The sequence below is a fragment of the Oncorhynchus kisutch genome, linkage group LG15 (genome assembly GCF_002021735.2).
Source record: "Oncorhynchus kisutch isolate 150728-3 linkage group LG15, Okis_V2, whole genome shotgun sequence".
NCBI lineage: Eukaryota > Metazoa > Chordata > Actinopteri > Salmoniformes > Salmonidae > Oncorhynchus > Oncorhynchus kisutch.
In genome coordinates this window covers 67,034,162-67,062,054 of record NC_034188.2, presented here as the reverse complement: position 1 = coordinate 67,062,054, position 27,893 = coordinate 67,034,162, and the positions used below count along the sequence as shown (strand labels likewise).

Genomic DNA, 27,893 nt, shown 5'->3' with positions numbered 1-27,893 from the left:
GACATGCCAGACATTGACATGCCTTTCGTCTAAAATTGAAACACGGCAGATGGTTCTCCCTTACATTTTGAATACCAATCTGTTCACCTCCATCAAAATCAATTGTTGCGTTTGCAGTGGATGAGTCACGGCATTAATAATACACATACACTGAGTGTACAAACATTAAGAACACCTGCTCTTTCCATGACAGACTGACCAGGTGAATCCAGGTGAAAGCCAGGATCCTTTATTGATGTCACTTGTTAAATCCACTTCAATCAGTGAAGATTAAGGAGAGGAGACAGGTTAAAGAAGGATTTTTAAGCCTTGAGACAATTGAGACATGAATTGTGTATTTGTGCCATTCAGAGGGTTAATTGGCAAGACAAAAGATTTAAGTGCATTGGAACAGGGTATGGTAGTAGGTGCCAGGCGCAACGGTTTGAGTGTGTCTAGAACTGCATTGCTGCTGGGTTTTTCACGCTCAACAGCTTCCCGTGTGTATCAAGAAATGAGGCTGTTCTGATGGAAAAATTGGACGCAACTCAATATTAGGAAGGTGTTCCTAAAGTTTTGTCCACTTTTGTGTGTATTTAGCAAGTGTGCTCTGCTCTGCTAGATCTGGCCTTTAAGATGGTTCTCTTCAGCGCTTCATGCTGCTTGAAAAAGGGATTCTGTTTGCTCTTCAGTTGGCTACCTAAGTGGCATTCAATGATTCACCAATGACTGCTCGCAGTCAATCATCTTTCATCACAATTGAAGCACTGTTTAGGACTAATATAAAAGTATGACTCAGGCAGAGAAGCAGCAGACTGTGAAACGTTGAACTGAACTGTTGTTCTAAGGCAGACTGTGATGTTGTTATTTTATTTTTTATTTTTTTCACCTTTATTTAACCAGGTAGGCTAGTTGAGAACAAGTTCTCATTTACAACTTTGACCTGGCCAAGATAAAGCATAGCAGTGTGAACAGACAACAACACAGAGTTACACAGGGAGTAAACAATAAACAAGTCAATAACATAGTAGAAAAAAATATCTATATACATTGTGTGCAAAAGGCATGAGGAGGTAGGCAATAAATAGGCCATAGGAGTGAATAATTACAATTTAGCAGATTAACACTGGAGTGATAAATGATCAGATGAACATGTGCAGGTAGAAATACTGGTGTGCAAAAGAGCAGAAAAGTGAATAAAATAAAAACAGTATGGGGATGAGGTAGGTAAATTGGGTGGGCTATATACCGATGGACTATGTACAGCTGCAGCGATCGGTTAGCTGCTCAGATAGCAGATGTTTAAAGTTGGTGAGGGAGATTAAAGTCTCCAATTTCAGAGATTTTTGCAATTTGTTCAAGTCGCAGGCAGCAGAGAACTGGAAGGAAAGGTCGGCCAAATGGGGTTTTGGCTTTAGGGATGATCAGTGAGATACACCTGCTGGAGCGCGTGCTACGGGTGGGTGTTGCCATCGTGACCAGTGAACTGAGATAAGGCGGAGCTCTACCTAGCATAGACTTGTAGATGACCTGGAGCCAGTGGGTCTGGCGACGAACATGTAGCGAGGGCCAGCCGACTAGAGCATACAGGTTGCAGTGGTGGGTTGTATAAGGTGCTTTAGTAACAAAACGGATGGCACTGTGATAAACTGCATCCAGTTTGATGAGTAGAGTATTGGAAGTTATTTTGTAGATGACATCGCCGAAGTCGAGGATCGGTAGGATAGTCAGTTTTACTAGGGTAAGTTATGCGGCGTGAGTGAAGGAGGCTTCGTTGCGAAATAGAAAGCCGACTTTAGAATTGATTTTGGATTGGAGATCTTTGATATGAGTCTGGAAGGAGAGTTTGCAGTCTAGCCAGACACCTAGGTACTTATAGATGTCCACATATTCTAGGTCGGAACCATCCATTTGGTTTTACTAGCGTTTAAGAGCAGTTGGAGGCCACGGAAGGAGTGTTGTATGGCATTGAAGCTCGTTTGGAGGTTAGATAGCACAGTGTCCAAGGAAGGGCCAGAAGTATACAGAATGGTGTCGTCTGCGTAGAGGTGAATCAGGGAATCGCCCGCAAAAAGAGCAACATCATTGATATATACAGAGAAAATAGTCAGCCCGAGAATTGAACCCTGTGGTACCCCCATAGAGACTGCCAGAGGACCGGACAACATGCCCTCCGATTTGACACACTGAACTCTGTCTGCAAAGTAGTTGGTGAACCAGGCAAGGCAGTCATTAGAAAAACCGAGGCTACTGAGTCTGCCGATAAGAATATGGTGATTGACAGAGTCTAAATCCTTGGCCAGGTCGATGAAGACGGCTGCACAATACTGTCTTTTATCGATGGTGGTTATGATATCGTTTAGTACCTTGAGCGTGGCTGAGGTGCACCCGTGACCAGCTCGGAAACCGGATTGCACAGCGGAGAAGGTACGGTTGGATTCGAGATGGTCAGTGATCTGTTTGTTGACTTGGCTTTGGAAGACCTTAGATAGATAGGCAGGGCAGGATGGATATACAGTAAGTCTGTAACAGTTTGGGTCCAGGGTGTCTCCCCCTTTGAAGAGGGGGATGACTGCAGCAGCTTTCCAATCCTTGGGGATCTCAGATGATACGAAGGAGAGGTTGAACAGGCTGGTAATAGGGGTTGCGAAAATGGCGGCGGACAGTTTCAGAAATAGAGGGTCCAGATTGTCAAGCCCAGCTGATTTGTATGGGTCCAGGTTTTGCAGCTCTTTCAGAACATCTTCTATCTGGATTTGGGCAAAGGAGAAGCTGGGGAGGCGTGGGGGGGTAGCTGCGGGGGGGCGGCGCTGTTCGCCGAGGTTCGAGTAGCCAGGAGGAAGGCATGGCCAGCCGTTGAGAAATGCTTGTTGAAGTTTTCAATTATCACGGATTTATCGGTGGTGACCGTGTTACCTAGCCTCAGTGCAGTGGGCAGCTGGGAGGAGGTGCTCTTGTTCTCCATGGACTTTACAGTGTCCAGAACTTTTTGGAGTTAGAGCTACAGGATGCAAATTTCGGGCTTGAAAAAGCTGGCCTTTGCTTTCCTGACTGATGTATTGGTTCCTGACTTCCCTGAACAGTTGCATATCGCGGGGACTATTCGATGCTATTGCAGTCCGCCACTGGATGTTTTTGTGCTGGTCGAGGGCAGGTCTGGAGTGAACCAAGGGCTATATCTGTTCTTAGTTCATTTTTTGAATGGAGCATGCTTGTCTAAGATGGTGAGGAAGTTCCTTTTAAAGAATAACCAGGCATCCTCAACTGACGGGATGAGGTCAATATCCTTCCAAGATACCCGGGCCAGGTCGATTAGAAAGGCCTGCTCGCAGAAGTATTTTAGGGAGCGTTTGACAGTGATGAGGGGTGGTCGTTTGACCCCGGACCCGTAGCGGATACAGGCAATGAGGCAGTGATCGCTGAGATCCTGATTGAAGACAGCAGAGGTGTATTTGGAGGGCAAGTTGGTCAGGATAATGTCAATTAGGGTGCCCGTGTTTACGCATTTAGGGTTGTACCTGGTGGGTTCCTTGATGATTTGTGTGAGATTGAGGGCAGTTCTAAGGCAGACTGTGATGTTGTTCTAAGGCAGACTGTTCTATTGTTCTAAGACAGACTGTAGACCGACTGTGATGTTGTTCTAAGACAGACTATGATGTTGTTCTAAGACAGACTGTGATGTTGTTCTAAGACAGACTGTGATGTTGTTCTAAGACAGACTGTGATGTTGTTCTAAGACAGACTGTGCTGTTGTTCTAAGGCAGACTATAGACAGACTGTGATGTTGTTCTAAGACAGACTGTGCTGTTGTTCTAAGTTGGGTTGCACGTTTTGAGGAATATTCAGAGGTGGAAACTTTCTGTGGGAATTAACAGTAATATATGGGAATTAACAGACAGATATGCAAATTAATATTAATAGGAGGTTGCTTGTGAGCCTGTGGCATTTTCTTGTAAAGATTACGGGAAAAATGTGTTTAAAAAAACCAAATACAATTCCATGTACAGATAAATATTTAAGCAGTTAGATTAAACAACTGCTTTGTAAGACAAATGTTTTAAAAGGAAACATGTATGGAAACAGGCGAATTAACTATCCTCAGATAGCGGGCTCAAGCAAGCTAAAACCCACATGGTAGCAGAAATTGTTAACAAGTTAGAAATGATTTAAACACACTTTGCTGTAGGCTACTATTTACTAGTTAACAACAAATCATGTATTTCGTATAAAATATATTCATCCCACTCAGTATTGTAATCAAAACTTACCAGAAAGTATGTGGTCCTAGGCTCAGACAGTAGTGTGGGCTCAATAGCATCTCAATGGTGTGCAAGATCTTGAGAATCAGCTGTATATGTGATGGAAGAATGCACTGTGCATATTTTAATTATAATAATAAAATAAAATAAATTACTTCCTTTTTTCTCTCCAATTTCATAGTATTAAATTGTTTTTAGTAGTTACTATCTTGCCTCATCGCTACAATTCCCGTACGGGCTCGGAAGAGACGAAGGTCGAGAGCCATGCGTCCTCCGAAACACAACCCAACCAAGCCCGCACTGCTTCTTAACACAGAGCGCATCCAACCCAGAAGCCAGCTGCACCAATGTGTCGGAGGAAACACCGTGCCCCTAGCGACCTGGTCAGCGTGCACTGCGCCTGGCCCGCCACAGGAGTCGCTAGTGTGCGATGAGACAAGGATATCCCTACCGGCCAAACCCTCCCTAACCCGGACGATGCTAGGCCAATTGTGCGTCACATGGACCTCCCGGTCGCGGCCGGCTGCGACAGAGCCTGGGCTCGAACCCAGAGTCTCTGGTGGCACAGCTGCGCCACCCTGGAGGCCATCACTGTGCATATTTTAACCAAAATATGCCACAAGACCTAGAATTTCCTTATGTGTATCCCACAAAAAAGGTTCACTGTTATAAGCTAACTTTTTTGATGAATTCCCCAAATTCCCGGGCTTAATTTACCATGGAAATTTACTGGAAAGTTTCTGACCCTTTGGGACACTAGTTTTTCTGTTGTTATAAGACTGGTCTGTTGTTCTAAGGCAGACAGGACTGTTGTTCTAAGACTGGTCTGTTGTTCTAAGGCAGACAGTTATGTTGTTCTAAGACTGGTCTGTTGTTCTAAGGCAGACAGTTCTGTTGTTCTAAGACTGGTCTGTTGTTCTAAGGCAGACAGTTCTGTTGTTCTAAGACTGGTCTGTTGTTCTAAGGCAGACAGTTCTGTTGTTCTAAGACAGACTGGTCTGTTGTTCTAAGACAGACAGTTCTGTTGTTCTAAGACTGGTCTGTTGTGCTAAGGCAGACTGGTCTGTTGTTCTAAGACAAACAGTTCTGTTGTTCCAAGACTGGTCTGTTGTTCTAAGGCAGACAGTTCTGTTGTTCTAAGGAAGCGTAGAGCATCAGCAGCAGCCAGAGGGGAGAGTGTGTCATGCTACACCCCATATTGAGTGCTCAAGTGCTCCACTGCATTCCCATGCCCTCCTCAGTTCCCTCCCTGCCCGCCTCCGTTCTCTCTCTCTCTGTCTGGCTACATCTGAATCAGTGCTTCCCCTCCTATTGATCCTCTCTCTGGTGGAGTCCCAGGCTGGCTTAGCCGACACGCCCCATCCTCCAGCTTCCCTGCCTGCACACGCAGAGAGCCATAAATGGTACCATGTTCCCTACATAGTGTAGGGACTAGGGTGCCATTTGGGAGTGGTCATTGTCCTTTCTCTCTCTCTCCCTGTCTCTCTGTGTTTTTGTTAGTCACCAGAGGTACAACAGAAATCTAAATGGCTACCTCGATGCTAGAGAGGACAGCTGCTGCGTGGGCTCATTGTTTTGCCCATGTGATGGTGTCGTGACTCATGAAGAGGGACACTTTGATTACATTTTGACAATGAAGAATCAGATGAACATTTTTATGTCTCTGCGTGCAATTTGAAGGAAGTTGCTAACTAGCGTTAGCGCAATGACTGAACGTCTATAGTAACTGCTAGCATGCTAGTAGATACCAAAGACTTCCAGTCATTTTGTTAACGCTAGTTAGCAACTTCGTTCAACTTCCTCTAACTTTCTTCGTACGGGATGCAGCGACATAAAAATAGTATCCATAAGTTTATTGGATTCTGGGGAAGTAGATAAAGAGCTTCATTGCCAATATACCGAAGTATCCCTGTAAACCTCAGAATGACTCATCTTCTATAGCCAGAACAGATTTGAGCCAGCAAGGTGAATAATGTGCTGTCCTACCCTAGAGCAAGGCAGTTAACCCCCAACAACAACTGCTCCCCGTGCGCCAATGACGTGGGTGTAGATTAAGGCAGCCCCCCACATCTCTCTGATTCAGAGGGGTTGGGTTAAATGTGGAAGAAACATTTCAGGTGAATGCATTCAGTTGTGCAACTGACTAGGTCTTTCCTTTCAGGAGCTCTATCTCTATAAGTGCCATCATGGCCTGTATTCAGCCTACTAAATGTTGTCTCATTACAGAAGAGCTCATCGTGCCATGATGGGCTACAGACACTCTGCTCTCTCCCTGCTCTCTCCCTCCTCTCTCCCTGCTCTGTCCCTGCTCTCTCTCTGCCTCCCTGGGCTTTTGTTGTGCTGTGCACAGCTGAGGCAGATGCTGAGGGGCACTCACACTAAATTGCCTGATTATTGGTGAATCTCATTGGCTACAAGCAGCAGCTCACAGGGCATTGTGTCACTGCTAATCTTCAACAATGAGGAGAAAAATAACCTTGCAATTATTCAGAGACTTCGAGGGGTATTGCTAGCTCTGATTTCTGTTAGTTTATTTGAACCTGGTCGGGCTCATGATACACTACACAGCCAAAGTATGTGGATTCGGCTATTTCAGCCACACCCGATGCAGACAGGTGTATAAAATCGAGCACACAGCCATACAATCTCAAAAGACAAACATTAGCAGTAGAATGGCCCGTACTGAAGAGCACAGTGACTTTCAACATGGCACCGTCATAGGATGCCACCTTTCCAACAAGTCAGTTCATCAAATATCTGCCCTGCTTGAGCTGCCCTGGTCAACTGTAAGTGCTGTTAACGTGAAGTGGAAACGTTTAGGAGCAACAACGGCTCAGCCGCAAAGTGGTAGGCCGCACAAGTTCACAGAACAGTAGCACGTAAAAATCGCCTGTCCTCGGTTGCAACACTCACTACTGGCTTCCAAATTGCCTCTGGAAGCAACATCAGCACAAGAACTGTTCATCAGGAGCTTCATGAAATGGGTTTACATGGTTGAGCAGCCGCATGCACACAAGCCTAAGATCACCATGCGCAGGGCCAAGCGTTGGCTGGAGTGGTGTAAAGCTTGCTGCCATTGGACTCTGGAGCAGTGGAAAGAGTGATTTATCTGGCAGTCCGACGGACAAATCTGTGTTTGGCGGATGCCAGGAGAATGCTACCTGCCCGAATACGTGGAGGAGGAATAATGTTTTTCATGGTTTGGGCTAGGCCCCTTAGTTCCAGTGAAGGGAAATCTTGAATCTTGAAGGCACTGCAGGAGGTTTATGATACAAGCGGATAAGGCTGGGAATTTCCAGGGACCTCACGATACGATATTATCACAATACTTAGGTGCAGATACGAAATGTATTATGATTCTCACGATTCTATATGTATTGCGATTTGATATTGCGATTCGATGTTCCAAACATATTGCTCACTATATGCCTCCTGTAGAGGGACAAGAGAAAATTAGTTTTGATCAGTAATGGAAAACAAAGTGCGGAAAACAAATTGTCTCTTAATTTTAAAAGAAAATTGAGAACAAGTTATGAAAGACATTGCTGGAATTTTGGTGCAGGTACAGCCGACTAGTGCAAAAATAACGTGTTTCATCCCTACATCCAGATCTACTGTTTATGCTCACCTTTTAGTGATGAGGTAAAAAGTCGATACAGTTACATTTCGGAATATTATTTTTAACAGTATATATTTCATTATATCGTTTTGACAACATTGCAATATTATTTTTGCACTAGTTGGCTGTACCTGCACCAAAATTCCAGTATTTGTCTTTCATAGCTTGTTCTCCATCTTCTTTTTAAATAGAGAGACAATTTGTTTTCAGCACTTTTATTACATTTTTTAGATTTGACTGAGAAGGAATGGCAATAGAAATCAAATAGACAATCCTACACAATGATAGGGCTCAAAATGGTCCACATTGGGGCAGAGCAGTGCTTGGTTTTGACCCTCTTCCTTATTCTAATGTGCACAGCTAGGTTACATAACCTATACATATGCTGCCCTGTTATGTCAACTGTTGTTTTTATGCTCTCTTTCACTTACAGTACATGCAACATCCAGCTGCTACTGCAAACAAGATTGGTTGTCTGCTGATGATTGTAGTAGAAAATAATCTCTCTGAATGTAGTATTTTCATGTGTAAATATGAAAGCTTTTTCATGATAATGTATTTACCGTTAACAAATAACGTGTTCCTGGAATGAGCAGGCTGGGAAGCCTCGGGCGGTTGCTTTTATCTGTAATGACATTAAAGAGATTTGTTCTCTGTGCAAAGCTGTCATCAAGGCAAAGGGTGGCTATTTGAAGAATCTCATATATAAAATAAATGTTGATTTGTTTAACACTTTTTTGGTTACTACATGACTCCATATGTGTTATTTCATAGTTTTAATGTCTTCACTATTATTTTACAATGTAGAAAGTAGTAGAAATACAGAAAAACCCTTGAATGAGTAGGTGTTCTAAAACCTTTGTATATATTATTATTATTTAAATGTTGTTTAAAGATTTTCTTCTCAGCTTCTGACTGCATGTGCTGCTGCAGTGACGGGGGCATTGCCTAGGGAACCAAAGTCTCAATTGCTACAACACCTTGCTTGTTTCAGCAAGGATCAACAAAGTTTCATTACGTTGTAGAGTCCATGTTACCGCAGAAACAGCCTCAACTGCACCAATGCCCGGCTGTTCCTTCTTTAGTCAGCTGTATGTTCCACACACAAAAAAAGAATGGTTATTTATTTTTTCGTTATTTTACCAGGTAAGATGACTGAGAACACATTCTCATTTGCAGCAACGACCTGGGGAATAGTTACAGGGGAGAGGAGGGGGATGAATGAGCCAATTGTAAACAGTTATTTTATGTTATGGCTGTCTTCATCCATAACTGTCGGTTACATGGCTATAGTTATAGAGTAATTGTCCCGGGCCTGTTAATGCCGCTCATATTAGAAACCCAGTTATATGTTCTATCCTGCTTTCTGTTGTGCCACTTCTGTTTTTGACTAAGAGTAAATGCACTAATTAAATGTCCTGGGTCTGTTTTCAGCCTGGTAGATATTGATGCCTGTGATTTCAACTGAAGGGCACAGTATGTATTGACAGCACCGGCTGAGCCTCAAATGATACGTAAAGTATTGTACTGAAATTTGTGACTTCAAAGCGCATCGCACCCAGATTACATGTTCTTCAGAGTAATGGACCAGTGTGTTTTCTCCTGATCAACTTGTTCAGACTTTGGACCATGAGACAACCCAATGCCCCATGATGTTGACCACATGAATGTGTGTTAGATACTGCACACATGAACACACACTATCTACTAACACCCTGGCCATGTCGATGTTAATCCACTTCCTTGGAGGCCGTGTCCTTGAATCAGACATGGCTGTGGAGTGAGAGGGAGGAGTGAAGGCGGATGAGAAGAGCGAGCTGGGAAACATGTTTCCATAGCAACTGGTAGCAGTGAGTATAACTGTGGTTGAGAAGCATGAGCAGCAAGCAAATTCCCATCCGCTGGCTCCCTCCCTAACCTAACCCTTTTAATACAGCCAACTAACTGCACTGTCAGATGAGCTTCGGGAGGCAAATGTTTACTTGAAACCTATGAGAGATCAGTGCAGTGGTTTTATTATTTTGTTAAACAAAACCTTTTGTAAAAGTCAGAGGAGTTTACTTCAAACAGTAACGATATTGCTTCTTTGCTGGTGTGCAGTGACAAATTGATGGTATTTTAGCCTATTTTACAAGTCAGTAGCTACAAGCTGATATAACACTGAATTATCTGCTTCACAGCTGAGTTGAAAATAATTGCCCCAAAAAGCTGTTGAGATTGGATGCCCACATCATCCACACTGTATTAATTGGTGTCTTGTAAATTGATTTGTTTGATGGGCCACCCACAGAGAGGTTCCATCCTCCTCTCCCTGCTGTTGTGTGACAATTTGTGTTCCAAATGGCACCCTATTCCCTATATAGTGCTCTACTTTTGACCAGTTCCCAATGGGCCCTGGTCAAAATAAGTGCACTATAAAGGGAATGGGGTGCCATTTGGAACATACCCATGGAGTTCTGTGGATTAGAGTCTGTTTGACAGACAGAGTTATGTGACCTGGCTGTGACAGTCAGCCTGTTACACGAAGGTTTAGTCCGGTGAATCTGGGTGTCCCTGTCCCTGACCTGTATGCCTGAAAGGAGGCAGTGAGGCACATAGATAATAATATTCATCCCAGCACACACAGATAGGGGAGCAAGACGGGAGGAGAGTTCAATGCAGAATCCTAATAACAACATAACTAGGGCCTGTATTCGTGAAGCGTCTCAGAGTAGTAGTGCTGAATCTGATCCGGGATCAGTTTAGCCTTTTATATTATAGTGAATTAGGGCTGACCCCATTTAGTTGACTGGTCGATTGTTTTGTTGATAGGCTGTTGGTCAACCAAGATGTCTTTAGTCAAGCAGTAGCAAAAATAAATAAATCACGCCTGTCTGAGTGGAGGCCATGGAGATGACACAGTCCATCAGTCTAAATCAAAGCCTTTTTTTCATTAGACCAGCCTCTCTTATCAGGAATCAAGGTAAGACCCAAGTGCAGGCTGTGTGAAGTAACAATGTTTATTGTAACAACAGGGGCAGGCAAACGACAGGTAAAGGCAGGCAGGGGTCGATAATCCAGAGGTGGACCAAAGGTACAGGACAGCAGGCAGGCTCAGGTCAGGTCAGGCAGAGGTCGGTAATCCAGAGGTGGAGCAAAGGTACAGGATGGCAGGCAGGCTCAGGTCAGGTCAGACAGAGGTCGGTAATCCAGAGGTGGACCAAAGGTACAGGACAGCAGGCAGGCTCAGGTCAGGTCAGGCAGAGGTCGGTAATCCAGAGGTGGAGCAAAGGTACAGGATGGCAGGCAGGCTCAGGTCAGGTCAGGCAGAGGTCGGTAATCCAGAGGTGGACCAAAGGTACAGGACGGCAGACAGGCTCAGGTCAGGTCAGGCAGAGGTCGGTAAACCAGAGGTGGACCAAAGGTACAGGACAGCAGGCAGGCTCAGGGTCAGAGACAAGCAGAGGTCGGTAATCCAGAGGTGGACCAAAGGTACAGGACAGCAGGCAGGCTCAGTGTCAGAGACAGGCAAAGGTCGAAAACCAGGAGGACGAGAAAAAGAGAGACTAGGGTCAAGTAACATCAATCCAAATATGGAGTTGATTTGAATAGATTTATGGTGATTGGATATTCTTTTTTAAAACATACTCACATGCCCCTATCACTTCCATTAATTGTTAGCTTGTGTGGCTAAAGTTAGCTGAAGTTTATAGTTGCTGTTTAAGGAAAACTGAACCATGCATTACAGTTTATCCTGGTCCATAGACTACGTTCTAACATCAAGTTGTAAAATAGTGAACTTCTCCTTTTAAGCTAATTTCCTGCAATTCTACATGTTTTGCCATGGAGCTGAAATCCTGCAATTCTACATGTTTTGCCCTGGAGCTGAAATCCTGCAATTCTACATGTTTTGCCATGGAGCTGAAATCCTGCAATTCTACATGTTTTGCCATGGAGCTGAAATCCTGCAATTCTACATGTTTTGCCATGGAGCTGAAATCCTGCAATTCTACATGTTTTGCCATGGAGCTGAAATCCTGCAATTCTACATGTTTTGCCATGGAGCTGAAATCCTGCAATTCTACATGTTTTGCCATGGAGCTGAAATCCTGCAATTCTACATGTTTTGCCATGGAGCTGAAATCCTGCAATTCTACATGTTTTGCCATGGAGCTGAAATCCTGCAATTCTATGCTTTTTGCAATACTTTGTTCTTATGCTTTGTTCTTATACTCAAACATAATCACAAAATCAATGGGGGCCTGACTGTCTAGCTTTTATTTAGTTTATTGTAAGTTCTCAAAGATCATAGGCTGTTATTTTAAATATATACAGGCCCTCCGTAATTATTGGGACAGTGAAGCATGTTTTCTTCTTTTGGTTCTATACTCCAAAATACTCCATTTGAAAATCAAACAATGACCATGAGGTTAAAGTGCGGACTGTGAGCTTACCTTTGAGGGTATTTTCATCCATATCGGGTGAACCATTTAGAAATTACAACACTTTTTTGTACATGATCCCACCATTTTAGGGACTCAAAAGTATTGTGACTAATTCACGTATACAGTGCCTTCGGAAAGTGTTCAGAACCCTTGACTTTTCCACATTTTGTTACATTACAGCCTTATTCTAAAATGTATTAAATAAATAAAAATCCTCAGCAATTTACACACAGTACCCCATAATGACAAAACAAAAGCAGGTTTTCAGATAATTGTTAACAGAAATATCTTATTTACATAAGTAGTCAGACCCTTCACTATGAGACTCGAAATTGAGCTCAAGTGCATCCTGTTTCCATTGATCATCCTTGAGATTATTCTACAACTTGGATTGGAGTCCACCTGTGGTAAATTCAATTGGGTGGGACATGATTTGGAAAGGCACACACCTGTCTATATAAGGTCCCACAGTTGACAGTGCATGTCAGAGCAAAAACCAAGCCATGAGGTCGAAGAAAGTGTCCGTAGAGCTCTGACACAGGATTGTGTCAAGGCACAGATTTGGGAAAGGGTACCAAAAAATGTATGCAACATTGAAGGTCCCCAAGAACACAGTGGCCTCTATAATTCTTAAATGGAAGAAGTTTGGAACCACCAAGACTCTTCCTACAGCTGGCCGCCCGGGCAAACTGAGCAATCGGGAGAAGGGCCTTGGTCAGGGAGGTGACAAAGAACCCGATGGTCTCTCTGACAGAGCTCTGGAGTTCCTCTGTGGAGATGGGAGAATCTTCCAGATGGACAACCATCTCTGACACACTCCACCAATTAGGTCTTTATGGTAGAGTGTCCAGACTGAATCCTCACCTCAGTAAAAGGCACTTGACAGCCCGCTTGGAGTTTCCAAATGTCACCTAAAGGACTCTGTCTGATGAAACCAAGATTGAACTCTTTGGCCTGAATGCCAAAGAGGAAGGAGGAAACCTGGCACCATTCCTATAGTGAAGCATGGTGGTGGCAGCATCAAGCTGTGGGGATGTTTTTCAGTGGCAAGGACTGGGAGACTAGTCAGGATCGAGGCAAAGATGAACGAAACAATGTATGTACAGAGAGATCCTTGATGAAAACCTGCTCCAGAGCGCTCAGGATCTCTGACTCGGGTGATGCTTCACCTTCCAACAGGACAACAAACCTAAGCACACAGCCAAGACATCGCAGGAGTGGCTTCGGGACAAGTCTCTGCATGTCCTTGAGTGGCCTAGACAGAGCCTGGACTTGAACCCAATCGAACATCTCTGGAGAGACCTGAAAATAGGTGTGCAGCGCCGCTCCCCATCCAACCTGAAGAGCTTGAGAAGATCTGCAGAGAAGAATAGGAAAAACTTCCCAAATACAGATGTCCCAAGCTTGTAATGTCATACCCAAGAAGACTCGAGGCTGAAATTGCTGCCACAGGTGCTTCAACAAAGTACTGAGAAAAGGGTCTTAATACTTACACTACCGTTCAAAAGTTTGGGGTCACTTCATCTGACTCTGGGGAAATAGATCAACCTCATTGCCAAAATCCCAAACTACCCCTTTAAGATTATGGTGCCACTTTATTTATTTATTTTATTTTATTTAACCTTTATTTAACCAGGTAGGCAAGTTGAGAACAAGTTCTCATTTACAATTGCGACCTGGCCAAGATAAAGCAAAGCAGTTCGACACATACAACAACACAGAGTTACACATGGAGTAAAACAAACATACAGTCAATAATACAGTATAAACAAGTCTATATACAATGTGAGCAAATGAGGTGAGATAAGGGAGGTAAAGGCAAAAAAAGGCCACGGTGGCAAAGTAAATACAATATAGCAAGTAAAACACTGGAATGGTAGATTTGCAGTGGAAGAATGTGGGGTGGGGTGCAAAGGAGCAAAATAAATAAAGTAGGGAAAGAGGTAGATGTTTGGGCTAAATTATAGGTCGGCTATGTACAGGTGCAGTAATCTGTGAGCTGCTCTGACAGCTGGTGCTTAAAGCTAGTGAGGGAGATAAGTGTTTCCAGTTTCAGAGATTTTTGTAGTTCGTTCCAGTCATTGGCAGCAGAGAACTGGAAGGAGAGGCGGCCAAAGAAAGAATTGGTTTTATATATATATATCCCTAAGCCTGCCTTTCCCTGATTAGTTCTCCTCTGTTGGCCATCTACTGCCTACGAGCAAGTTTTTCTATTTGCCCTCCAACTGGACTCTAGCTAGCTGGAGAGACTTTAATTTATTTTAAGTGAACTGTTGATAGGAGAACAATTAGTATGCCCTCCATTCATCACTGTCTATGCAGTGGAGCTACGGTGAACGGAGAACCAATTAGCGCTTGCAGTTTAGAAGTATTTAAAATCCCAACTCTGGGTAGACTACAGCAGGTGTGATGTTGTTTCTGTATGTTAGTGCAATGGGGAATTGGGGGTGGAGAGAAAATCTTCAGATACAATTTCTGTCATTGCCGTGTGTTTGACATGCAGTCCATACAGCAGGAGATGAAAAGTGTTACGAATGAATAATCTTAGAACATTTGTTAATAGATGAATAATGTTGAGGCGGAGGGCTAACATGTTGCTTCCATGTTGGCAGTTTGGCATCTCTGCTCCACTCCAGTGGTCTTTCTTTACAGTAGTGAGAGGGAGGGAAGAGCAGAGCTAGCGCCATGGGGGAGAATTTACTTGGCCAGCTGTTAATGGATTATTAAGCATGCACATAACCATTGACAGTAATTGTGAATGGGATGAATTCCTTCCAAGTGGACTTTTTGTTTAAGTTGTTAAGAGTTATTGTATCACACTTTAGGCTGACAGGCATCATTCATTGCCTGGAGCTGTAAAACACATCTTAAACATACTCCCTTCACAGAACAGTGCAAACTGGCTCTAACCAGAATAGAAAGAGAAGTGTGAGGCCCCGGTGCACAACTGAGCAAGAGGACAAGTACATTAGAATGTCTAGTTTAAAGGCCAGCATCCCGGAGTCACCTCTTCGCTGTTGACGTTGAGACTGGTGTTTTGCGGGTTCTATTTAATGAAGCTGCCAGTTGAGGACTTGTGAGGTGTCTGTTTCTCAAACTAGACACTAATATACTTGTCCTCTTGCTCAGTTGTGCACCGGGGCCTCCCACTCCTCTTTCTATTCTGGTTAGTGCCAGTTTGCGCTGTTCTGTGAAGGCAGTAGTACACAGCGTTGTACGAGATCTTCAGTTTCTTGGCAATTTCTCACATGGAATAGCCTTCATTTCCCAGAACAAGAATAGACTGACGAGTTTCAGAAGAAAGTTCTTTGTTTCTAGCCATTTTGAGCCTGTAATCGAACCCACAAATGCTGATGCTCCAGATACTCAACTAGTCTAAAGAAGGCCAGTTTTATTGCTTCTTTAATCATGACAACAGTCTTCAGCTGTGCTAACATAATTGCAAAATAGTTTTCTGATGATCAATTAGCCTTTTAAAATGATAAACTTGGATTAGCTAACACAACGTAACATTGGAACACAGGAGTGATGGTTGCTGATCATTTGCCTCTGTTCACCTATGTAGATATTCCATAAAAAATCTGCCATTTCCAGCTACAATAGTCATTTACAACATTTTGATGTTATTTTAATGGACAAAAAATGTGCTTTTCTTTCAATAACAAGGATATTTCTAAGTGACCTCTTTGATTTGTAGCGTTTGTACATTTGATATTTACATTTTTTATTTTTAATAAATTAGCAAACATTTCTAAAATCTTGTTTTTGCTTTGTCATTATAGTGTATTGTATGTAGATTGATGAGGAAATAAGGCTGGAGCCTACCAAAATGTGGAAAAAGTCAAGGGGTCTGAATACTTTCCGAAGGCACTGTATGTGGTCCTATAATCATAGTACTCAATGACTACATCAAGCTTGTGACTACACACATTTGTTGGAAGCATTTGGTGTTTGTTTTGTTTGTGTTTCAGATTATTTTGTGTCCAATACAAATTAATGGTAAATTATGTTTTGTGTCATTTTGGAGTCACTTTTGTTGTAAATAAGAATATAACATGTTTCTAAGCACTTGTACACAAATGTAGATGCTACCACTATTACGAATAATCCTGAATGAATAGTGAATAATGATGAGTGAGAAAGTTACAGACACACAAATGTCACACCCCCCGCCAAAATGCTGACCTCCCCTATTGTTGTACTGGTGAGAGATTAGCATGTCTTGGGGGTTTGATATTTTTGCATCTACAACTTTCTCACTCATCAATATTCACAATTAATTCAGGAATATCCGTAATCATGGTAGCATCCACATGCTTTCTATTTGGTTTTAGTCATTTAAGTTAACTCTGAAAGCATTTTTCAAAATATTATTAAATAATCATTCCATGACCCATGACAGGGGTTCAGGTGGGTCATGAACCCCTGTCACGACCCGCAAGTGGGTCCTAACCCACAGTTTGTAAGCCACTGGCCTAGACTTTCTTCCTAGTACTAAATACTGAATCTTATGGGCCTCTCAAAGAGGACAAACACCATGGTTATCATTAGTTCATTACCATACTCTATAGGCTACACACACACAGGGTGCCACCACTTAGTGGCTGCTAAGTAACAGAGGGATCCCAAAGGGAATGTGGGAGCTTGGAGCAGGGCATCGATGAACTTGTCCTTGTAAAATAGAAGGAAAGAAACCCTTGGGTTAAAATGTAGGCTACTTTACTCTCTCCTCTGTTCCTAGAATGGAGCAGGTACACTATGACAGTCAATTGATAAATTACTGCTGCAAAATTTATTTTACAATATAACAGGATACAAAGTAATATATTTAGTTATTTTCTGATGTAAACTAAGCCCTCCTCAATCCAATATTGGAATGGAAATGCATGTAGTGCCTATTCAGAATTCAGATGGAGATGCATGTAGTGCCTATTCAGAATTCAGATGGAGATGCATGTAGTGCCTATTCAGAATTCAGATGGAGATGCATGTAGTGCCTATTCAGAATTCAGATGGAGATGCATGTAGTGCCTATTCAGAATTCAGATGGAGATGCATGTAGTGCCTATTCAGAATTCAGATGGAGATGCATGTAGTGCCTATTCAGAATTCAGATGGAGATGCATGTAGTGCCTATTCAGAATTCAGATGGAGATGCATGTAGTGCCTATTCAGAATTCAGATGGAGATGCATGTAGTGCCTATTCAGAATTCAGATGGAAATGCATGTAGTGCCTATTCAGAATTCAGATGGAGATGCATGTAGTGCCTATTCAGAATTCAGATGGAGATGCATGTATTCATAGAACCCTGAATTATTACAGACCGCCAGCTGTCAAGTAGGGGTTGCATGATCTGGCTCCTCTCGTGTTGGGATTCTTCCTGTGTTACTGTTTTACAGTATCTCTCTTCTGTACCTACAAGAAGCTCTTTACTTTACTTTACTGTCCTTTGCCTAGATTTCTCTGAAGGCTATGAAGTTTTGCCTAGCCCTCACTGTTAACAATCTATCTCAATATTCTCAGTCTGTTAACATGGGTCAATAGAAAACAAGTCTTAATTTGTTCTTCAGGAGATCAGGACCAGAATTATTCATTTCTGTGTGGATGATAGGCTAGATCTCCTAAAATGTTCATGCTAACCACGGGTTTGTGTACTTATTTTTTAAATTTATTTCACCTTTATTTAACCAGGTACGCCAGTTGGGAACAAGTTCTCATTTGCAACTGCGACCTGGCCAAGATAAAGCAAAGCAGTTCGACACATACAACAACACAGAGTTACACATGGAATAAACAAACATACAATCAATAATACAGTAGAAAAAGTATATATACAATGTGTGCAAATGAGGTAAGATAAGGCAGGTAAGACAATAAATAGGCCATGGTGGCAAAGTAATTACAATATAGCTGTCACGTTCTGACCTTAGTTCCTTTGTTTTGTCTTTGTTTTAGTATGGTCAGGGCGTGAGTTGAGGTGAGCAGTCTATGTTCTTTTTTCTATGTTGGTTTCTATGTTCGGCCTAGTATGGTTCTCAATCAGAGGCAGGTGTCGTTAGTTGTCTCTGATTGAGAATCATACATAGGTGGCCTTTTCCCACCTGTGTTTCGTGGGTGTCTATTTTCTGTCTTTGTGTATGTCGCCAGACAGAACTGTTTTGGATTTCGTTCGTTCACTTTATTGTTTTTTAGTGTTCAGTTTTGATTCATGAAATATTACATCATGAACACTTACCACGCTGCAAATTGGTCCTCCGATCCTTCTCGCTACTCCTCCTCAGAAGAGGAGGACGAGATCCGTTACAATAGCAATTAAACACTGGAATGGTAGACGTGCAGAATGTATATACATGTATGCATATATGTATATGTATACAGTATGTATATATATATATATATATATATATATATATACATATATACATATATATATATATAATTAGCACTTGAAGTATTTAAAAAAAAAATATATATATATATATTAAATTTTTTATTTCACCTTTATTTAACCACCTTTATTTAACCAACTTCGACCTGGCCAAGATAAAGCAAAGCAGTGCGACAAAAACACAGAGTTACACATAAACAAACGTACAGTCAATAACACAATAGAAAAATCTATGTACGGTGATGGCAAATGTAGAAGATTAGGGAGGTAAGGCAATAAATAATTACAATTTAGCATCAACACTGGAGTGATAGATGTGCAGATGATTATGTGCAAGTAGAGATACTGGGGTGAAAAAGAGGAATAGATAAATAACAATATGGGGATGAGGTAGTTGGGTGGGCTATTTACAGATTGGCTATGTAAAGGTACAGTGATCGGTAAGCTGCTCTGACAGCTGATGCTTAAAGTTAGAGAGGGAGATATAAGTCTCCAGCTTCATTGATTTTTGCAATTCGTTCCAGTCATTGGCAGCAGAGAACTGGAAGGAAAGGCGGCCAAAGGAGGTGTTGGCTTTGGGGATGACCATTGAAATATACCTGCTGGAGCTCTGGTGACCAAAATCCCAACTCTGGGTAGACTAAAGCAGGTGTGATGTTGTTTCTATATGTTAGTGCAATGGGGAATTGGGGGTGGAAAGAAAATCTTCAGATACAATTTCTGTCATTGCCGTGTGTTTGACATGCAGTCCATACAGCAGGAGATGAAAAGTGTTACGAATGAATAATCTTAGAACATTTGTTAATAGATGAATAATGTTGAGGCGGAGGGCTAACATGTTGCTTCCATGTTGGCAGTTTGGCATCTCTGCTCCACTCCAGTGGTCTATCTTTACAGTAGTGAGAGGGAGGGAAGAGCAGAGCTAGCGCCATGGGGGAGAATTTACTTGGCCAGCTGTTAATGGATTATTAAGCATGCACATAACCATTGTCAGTAATTGTGAATGGGATGAATTCCTTCCAAGTGGACTTTTTGTTTAAGTCAGTAAGAGTTATTGTATCATACTTTAGGCTGACAGGAATTATTGATTTATTGGAGCTTTAAAACACATTTTACACCATGGGCTTGGGCTGTAAAACTCCAGTTGTTGCCATGGAGATGCCTTCTTTAGCCTAAATTCTGCTGTGTTGTTGAGCAGTTCTGATGGGCTGACCTTATTTCTGTATAAATACACTGCTAGCAAAATAGGGAGGAGATATGCTTGTCTGGGCATTGCTGAAGCAGCCATCTCTTTCTTGCTCTCGCTCTCTCACCCCCCCCCCCTCTCTCTTTCTCACCCCCGTCTCTCTCTCTCTCGCTTTCTCACCCCGTCTCTGTGTGTGTGTGTATGTGTTTGTGAGATAACATTTATCTGCTGGCCACTGTGCTCAGCCAGGGCTTGACTTCATATTGTATTTGGATCTTGTCTTTAAAGCCCCCTATCTACTGTAAACTATAAATTGCTCTCCTCTCTCAATCCAACACAATCTCACACTCAGTTCGTACCAAAAGTATTTCAGCAGATATTGTGTGTTTTTGTGTGGCTTAATTTGTGCGAAAATACTCATTTTGTGCAACTTAATTTGTAGGAAAATACACACATTTTTGTGCGACTTCATTCATAGGAAAACCATTTTCGGGGGGCAAACTTCGGAACAATCTTTTGAAAGTTATTAGAGCAATGCATGATGGCCAATGGTGATCTACACTGCCTTTTTTGTGTCCCAAATTTATTTACCAAAGCACTCACTTCTGTCATCATGAAGTGCTTTGAGAGACTAGTCAAGGATCATATCACCTCTACCTTACCTGACACCCTAGACCCAATAAAATTTCCTTACCACCCCATTAGATCTGCAGATGATGCAATCGCCATTGCACTGCACACTGCCCTATTCCATCTGGATAAGAGGAATACCTACGTAACAACGCTGTTCTTTGACTATAGCTCAGCCTTCAACACCATAGTACCCTCCAAGCTCATTATTTAACTTAGGGCCCTGGGTCTGAACCCCGCCCTGTGCAACTGGGTCCTGGACTTCCAGATGGGCCGCCCCCAAGTGGTGAAGGTAGGAAACAACACCTCCAATTTGCTAATCCTCAACACAGGGGCCCCACAAGGGTGCGTGCTCAGCCCCCTCCTGTACTCCGCACACCTCCAACTCAATCATCAAGTATGTAGACGACACAACAGTAGTAGGCCTGATTACCAACAATGACAAGACAGCCTACAGGGAGGAGGTGAGGGCCTTGGAAGAGTGGTACCAGGAAAACAACCTCAACGTCAACAAAACGAAGGAGCTGATCGTGAACTTCAGGAAACAGCAGAGGGAGCACGCCACTATCCATATCAACAGGACTGCAGTAGAGAAGGTGAAATGGTCCACCCACACAGACAGTGTGGTGAAGAAGGTGCTTTACTCATCTCATATGTACATACTGTATTCTATTCAACTGTATTTTAGTCAATGCCACTCCGACATTGCTTGTCCTAATATTTATATATTTCTTAATTCCATTATTTTACTTTTAGATTTGTGTGTATTGTTATGAATTGTTAGATACTACTGCACTATTGGAGCTAGGAACACAAGAATTGTGCGACACCGGCAATAGTATCTGCTACATATATGTATGTGACTAATACGATTTGATTTGATTTGAAAACAAACGTGTTAACAACCCAATATTGTTAATCAACCAGGTTGTCACCAAAATTATTCTAATATAATAGTAGCTTTAGATTGATAGTTTTTATTCAGAAATGCCCTTTTTTCTCCGACCATCGCCCCTGGTGAGACAAAACGCGACTTGTCAATGAAGAGCACTTTTTGTAAGTCCCGTCTGGTCCAGCGACATTGGGTTTTTGCCCATAGGCGACGTTGTTGCCGGTGATGTCTGGTGAGGACCTGCCTTACAACATGCCTACAAGCCCTCAGTCCAGCCTCTCTCAGCCTATTGCGGACAGTCTGAGCACTGATGGAGGGATTGTGCGTTCCTGGTGTAACCCGGGCAGTTGTTGCCATCCTGTACCTGTCCCGCAGGTGTGATGTTCTGATGTACCAATCCTGTGCAGGTGTTGTTACACGTGGTCTGCCACTGCGAGGACGATCAGCTGTCCATCCTGTCTCCCTGTAGCGCTGTCCTAGGCGTCTCACAGTACGGACATTGCAATTTATTGCCCTGGCCACATCTGCAGTCCTTATGCCTCCTTGCAGCATGCCTAAGGTACGTTCACTCAGATGAGCAGGGACCCTGGGCATCTTTCTTTTGGTGTTCTTCAGAGTCAGTAGAAAGGCCTCTTTAGTGTCCTAAGTTTTCATAGCTGTGACCTTAATTGCATACCGTCTGTAAGCTGTTAGTGTCTTAACGAACGTTCTACAGGTGCATGTTCATTAATTGTTTATGGTTCATAGAACAGGCATGGGAAACAGTGTTTAAACTCTTTACAATGAAGATTTGGATTTGGATTTTTACGAATTATCTTTGAAAGACAGGGTCCTGAAAAAGGGACGTTTCTTTTTTTGCTGAGTTTAGTTGTCATGTATTCATTGTCATAAACTGGTTAAAGTTTGTAGTTTGCATGTTTCAGTAATGATTAACATGGTCAAATAGTCGTAAATCTCTGCTTGATTTATCTTTTGGTATATTTGGCATTTTTATCCATATTCTGTATTTCCACTGAAGAAAAATAATAATTCATCAACATGCTACTGTAAATAAATGGACACTACCTGTTATAAAACGGAAATTGCTCTCCGTAAATGAATGGTGAGAAATGCTCAGTGTGAAGCCATTTGGCTATGGGTTTCACAGCCCTATAATAATTATACAAGTTCTATCACCTTATAAAAAGGGTTTATTTATAACCTCTGGGGTATAACATGTTGGGTAAAGTGGTATAGGAGAGTCTGACATATAACCCCTAACCTGAGTTCAGTTTTAGCCAACCAAGAGGGGCCTAGCTTGGTCCTTTATGACTGGGAAAGAACTTGATTCTAGGCCATATAAAATCATACATCCATCTCATTAGATCAGAACAGGATGGACCAACATATTACTGGTTTGCATCCTAAAAAAAGGCTAGTTGTGTTTTCCTGCGTAACACACTTACATTATCTGTCTACCCATATGATGTGGATCATTGTCAGGTTATTAGATGTATAAGCTTCAGTAACAAAAGAACACCATGGTTGTAATAACACTTTAAACAGATTGTTTGTAAATGTGTAGAATGTGTTTGTTTTGGGTCCACGCTGGTATGTTAATCAACTATGTAAATTAGACAATCACAGAGGATTTTCTTCTGAATAACTGGTCAGGGCATACCACTTTCCATTCAGCTTCAGGCAACTTTGATGTAAAGCTTGATCACACCTGTAGTGACTACTTCTATCCGTCATGCCCATTGTTGCTTATCCATTGTTCACTAGATATATCAATGTAATTACACCCAACACAATGTTGAAAAACAGAATGCTTCCAACCACTAGATCACATAACTAGACATGAGCTAGGCGTGATCCCAACACTTCCACCAATGTAGCGGAAGAAAGTGAAAGCTGCAACAGGGACTCTAACCAGAGCTCATACGTAGCAAAGTGAGCTCTAACGGCCATTGACATGAAAGCCCAGTCGGCCTCTGGGCAGAGGCAGTAGGCCTACAATGCTGGCATATGCCTTGTTACAACAGCCTAAGCATATAACATGATTGATATGACCGTAATAATCATCATGAAATGGCCTTGGAAGTGCCATAAGTGTAAGCCAACATAATTCATTATTTTATATGAACCTGTTTAACTGCATTGATATGGCTTAATTGATCATAATCCAGACTCGTTATAGTTGCAAATACCATGCAGTTGTGCCTGGGGAATTTAAACCAAACAGATTGTTTTTGCAGGTCTTCTGTTTCCCCACATTTATTGATGAATTAATTTCCCATCATGAACATTTATCCCCAATCAAATTCTTTCATCGATACCACCCCAAAAAAACAGACAAATACAGATCTGTATTCCAATCTGGCAACCCTCATAAAATCTGACATAGCATGAGTAGCATGAGTATCCCAAAGTATTATGCGAAAACAAGCAAAGAAAATAACATTGGCATTGAACAAATGTAAGGCTTCTATTATATCATATGTTTTTCAGTGACAACCTGGTTGATAAACAATATTGGGTTGTTAACACATTTGTTTGTTTTTTATTAATTAATAAATGTGGGACACAAAAAAAGGCAGTGTAGAACACCATTGCCCAAAATGCATTGCTCCAATAACTTTCAAAAGAATGTTCTGAAGTTTGCCCCCAAAGAATGTATTTTTCTATGAATGAAGTTGCACCAACATTTGTGTATTTTCTCATGAATAAGGCTACACAAAAACGCATGAAACACTTTTTGTGCTTATTTGCACGAATTGAGTGTGAGATTGAGTGACACAATCTTACATTGGTTTCAAGTTCCCGTGGCCAGAGCAGACTTTACGATAACTTACAGTATCTGGAGCCTATCTTCTCTCATGTATTAGAGGCTATCTCTCTCAGAAATCTGATCCTTCCCTTCCCTTGTGGGGTGCCTTAGTAAATTGACTTCCCTAATCCAGTCTACTGCAGCCTAGACAACCCGACAGCCAGATCCTTAATATCACCCATTTGGTAATAATGCCCTCTGCAATTAGACATATTTACATTTCAAAAGCAAGCTAATCTCGCATGCATAAATGGATATCGCCATGATACCTAGCTACCGTTGTTTTTGTTTTGATGGGACATTCCATGCTATGCGCTTATACTGGATGACAGAGTGAGAGAACCTAATCTTACTGAACATCTGTAGCTAATACTCTACTGGTCATCTGGAGCTTTGATGTTTGCACACAGAGATACAGTATGTATCACAGAGGCAAGGATTGCATGTCTCACTCTCCATCAGAAACCAACCGGACATGCATAGTTAATCTACTGCTTGGTACTTGATGTTAGTTTTGCTTGGCTTATGATGTTTCTGCTTGCCCTATATTGAAAATGACTACTTACTTGCTATTCTTGGTGGTGGAGACCCCATTATAGCTGTGTATCTTCCATACGGGCTGGCCCAGACAGAGGCTCCTCAGAGAAAACTAGCTAATTCAGGAGCCCTTTTGATAGGTCAGGGCTGAGTCCCAAATGGCAGCCTATTCCCTATATAGTGCACTACTGTTGACCAGGACCCATAGGGAATAGGGTGCTATTTGGGATGCAACCCCAGGTCTCATATTGGCCCTCTCACCAGGCTCCTCACAGCATCACTCTGGATAACCAGACAAAAGGCTGGTGAATGAGACGATAGCTGCCTGTCCTCGGAGGGATGTCTTCTCCAGTCAGAAGTTGGTGGTGCTTATGGTGTGTGGGAGAACGCTGAACGTATGAATCTACCCTGTTAAGTGGAATGGAGACAGACATTTGCTATGAGTTTATTTTCTGGTGTGATGTTGTTTATTTCCAAATGGCTCTATGTAAATTTGATATTGATGTGTCTTAATTTATTCTTCGAAGTGGACAAATATGTCATGGGATTTGTCATATTGAAAGCTGCAATATAAGTAAGGTGTTTTCCCCAAAGAATTGATATGAAATTGATTAGCACGAGGTTCTTCCAAGGGGCGGCTAATGAGTTTGTATAACCAGTTTGTTTTTATGCCGCTCGTTGTCTTCACGATTCCAGGATACTTGGAATGTCGTTGATGTTTTGGTCAGTTATAATTTTCCATACTCAGTGGACTATCCCAATCTGCTGATGTTTGGCTCTTAACTTCTATTTGGAGCTTTATAAATCTGATATCAGAGCTGTTGACAGTGTTATAAATTAGTAGTGCCATTTCCAGAATGTTATTTCTCTGGGTTGATGCATTTGGCTTATATGGATAGTAGATAACATCTCAAATCAATCACCTCTGATGCAATCAAATGTTTTATAGGAAATATCCAACAAATACAGATTGATATGCTGCAGGCCTTTAATACCGTGTGGCCTTCTCTTCTCAGCATATTACTATCAGATGGTTGATGTCTATTCCCTTGTCTTTAAAGCCTTGTTCACAGTGCAGGCCTTAATGCTCAAATTATTTTTGTTTTTCATCCGTTTTGGAATACTGACTTTCCAAACAGCAAGTTACGAGTGACCAGATCAGATATGTGTTCAGACTGACATGGCTACGCTAGTTGTCATAGTGATGTCAAGTGTGTGTGTTTGTGTGTGTGTTTGTGTGTGTGTGTGTGTGTGTACTCAAAAGTTGTAGTGTAGCAAGCTAAGGTGACAACAGTGCCTGCCACTGAAGTATCCCTGTTGCTTTGAATGTTTGAAATCATAGTGTAAGAGCAGTTTTAAAGCCTCAAAGGATAAGATGATGCAAATTTGTAAAAAATAAAATAAAATAAAAAAATTAAGTACCCTTTTTCGTCATATCCAATTGGTAGTTACAGTCTTGTCCCATCGCTGCAACTCCAGTATGGACTCGGGAGAGGCAAAAGTCGAGAGCCGTGCGTCCTCTGAAACACAACCCAGCCAAGCTGCACTGCTTCTTGACACAATGCCCGCTTAACCCGGAAGCCAGCCGCACAAATGTGTCAGAGGAAACACTGTGGACCTGGCAACTGTGTCAGCGTGCATTGCATCCCGCCAGCCACAGGAGTCTCTAGTGCACAATGGGACAAGAACATCCCTGCCGAACAAACCCTCCCCTAACCTGGACGATGCTGGGCCAATTGTACACTGCCCCATGGTCTCCCGGTTGTGGCCGGCTGTGACAGAGCCTGGACACGAACCAGGATCTCTAGTGGCACAGTGGGCACTGCAATGCCCACAGTGCCTTAGACCACTGTGCCACTCGGGAGGTCCAACTTTCAAAACATGTCACTTTTGGCTAGCCACAGCAGTCAACTAGCTAACTAGGTTGCTGTTTAGCCTGCTAGCACATTCTTTCATTGTTTGTAAACAATTAACAAGCTACCTCGTGTTCTTGTCAAACTGTCAACAGTGTAGCTAGCAAGCTACAAGGTATGCCAAATAACAGTACAAATCATTTAAGGGCAATTAAATCGGATTTGACCATTCAGACACAGGTGACATGGCCATGAAGGTGGTTTAAAATGTGGTTTGAAATATTTGATTCCATGTGCTTTTTGTCTGTTTAGACTGCAAAAATATGAGATTCAAATCAGATATGCAAAAGAAAATGTGTCACTTCCTACTGCCAGTGTGAACAGGGCTTTACTCTCTGCAGGTGTCAGCCAAGTGCATCGTCTTAACGTGGTCTTTCAATAAAGCAAAGCCTCAATCAATCTGCCAGAGGTGCTTCTCTGAGACATGAGCCATGGCTTGGAATAGATTTCTGTGTTGTGATTGAACTATTGATTTGGAAGGGGCATTTTTTCTCCCCCCTTGCCTGCTCCACTGTCAATAAGAGCAGTAGAATCTTACCTACCTCCCTGCTTGCTGCTATCAACACCACTGAGATGGAGGCTACTGTTTCACCTCAGGCATGGACACACCTCTTTCTCTCTCTACAGACAGTTTTCTCTTTGCTGTGTTTTGTTTACCATTTCCTTTTCTTCCTACTGGTTCACCCGAGCTTGGTTTACAGTAGGATATTGTTGCTGTGGAGGGGTCGAGGTCTGCGTCCCAAAATGAATTCTCCTATGGGGATAGCCGAAGAACCCTTTTGGAAGCCTTTTTTTCTAAGTGTAGTGCACTATATAGGGAATAGGGTGCCATTTGGAACTTAACCCAGGTGATGTACAGTAGACCCAGAGGAGTAGCCTATGCCCATGTGGTTGCAGTAATAAAGCCAACTAGCTTTCTATTTCGTCTGTCATGGTTTGCTGTGGCAGAACTGGAGGTTTCCATCAAATCAAATCAAATTAATCTATCAAGCCCTTTTTACAGCAGAACTCAAAGAGCAAGCAGTGCTTTCCATAATGACAGGCTGCTGTACTAGCAGAGAGGATAAGGAGACTACTGATAAGGAATGAATGAAGAACACTGGGAGACACAGGCACAGCGCCTGAATTATAAATTATAAGCAGCACTGCAGACATAAGCTTTAATATCACATGTCAATAATGAAATGTTGTTTCACTCTGTTCTCTATCATTCCCCCTCACACACGCGCATGCACGCACACACACACACACACAC

The 27,893-nt window shown here is 42.3% G+C and overlaps 1 protein-coding gene across 16 annotated transcripts in view; it reads left to right on the top strand.

Moving 5' to 3' along the window:
- ncam1b (neural cell adhesion molecule 1b) overlaps positions 1-27,893 on the top strand; it is a 106,583-nt gene that overhangs the window by 45,776 nt on the left and 32,914 nt on the right. The window lies entirely within an intron of this gene.